At 32.0% G+C, this 1,022-nt stretch overlaps 1 protein-coding gene across 1 annotated transcript in view; it reads left to right on the forward strand.

Moving 5' to 3' along the window:
- LOC144967980 (BLOC-1-related complex subunit 5-like) overlaps positions 1 to 1,022 on the forward strand; it is an 8,219-nt gene extending 7,197 nt beyond the window's left edge. The window contains exon 5 of the mRNA XM_078905821.1: positions 1 to 1,022. This exon is cut by the window's left edge and continues 653 nt beyond it. The gene's annotated coding sequence lies outside the window, so the exon portion shown is untranslated.

Genomic DNA, 1,022 nt, shown 5'->3' on the forward strand with positions numbered 1-1,022 from the left:
TTAATTTTTAAAAACTCAGAAACTCACAAACTCACTTTTCTCCATTTTTAAATTATAATTCCAACCCAGTTTCATTTTAGCGCGCAATGTTAGCGGTTCATGATAAACCTTGTAATCTTTTTATAAAACAATTAATTGTCTTTAAACGAAAGATTTATAATTTATTAAATAACATCAACCGAGTAACTTTATCTTAATCTGTTTATAGTGGGAATAGGCCACATGTCCTTAAAACAGACGAAATATTCAGTTAGATTTGGTCATTTCATAAACCAAAGCTACCCCCCCCCCCTTCCCCCCCTTCTCCACTTATTCACATACAGGCATTACAGTGAGAATATGGAGAAATCGTTTTAATTTTGGATAATCTATTTCTGTGCTTTCTGACTCCCTTGTTCACCCAGCAGTGATTGGGTAGTGGGTCTGTTTGATCTGGTGGAAAGTACTTCGCGATAGACTAGTGTCATATCAAAAGGGTAACAAGCAATCACTATTGTCTGCTTCACGTTATAAAAACCAGAAGAAACTCTGGCTCCATGGGCCTTATGACTTTGGAGGACTACTTTAGTGCAGATAGTTGATCAATTATTTTGTATAACACATACTTTATATTCTTTATGTGTTCTTAAAGTATTTTATAATTCCTTACCTTGATATTTTAATTTATCAACTAATGATCTCTCTGTTTTATTGTTACCATTATGATCAGCATGTTGTTTAGATTATGATGCTTTAAATAATAATTGAAGTCCATTTATTTTTGGAATGATGATGATACATTGACTAGAGCTTAAACACAACTGGAAAAAAAAAATTAGAGCAACTTTCAATCACAGACTTTTTAGGTAAATTAAATTATCTTAGCAGAGTCGCAAACTTGCATTTATAAAGATAATTGAAACTAAGGAATTATTCATAATTTTGAATAAACCAGAACAGATTATTATATAGCAGCCAACTGTCTTGTTACAATCGGGACTGGCCCAATTTGGCAATCTGGAGAACTTAAAAAAAAAAAAAAA

The sequence above is a fragment of the Berghia stephanieae genome, chromosome 3 (assembly GCF_034508935.2).
Source record: "Berghia stephanieae isolate SIO BIC M18660-M18661 chromosome 3, UCSD_Bste_1.3, whole genome shotgun sequence".
Lineage (NCBI taxonomy): Eukaryota > Metazoa > Mollusca > Gastropoda > Nudibranchia > Aeolidiidae > Berghia > Berghia stephanieae.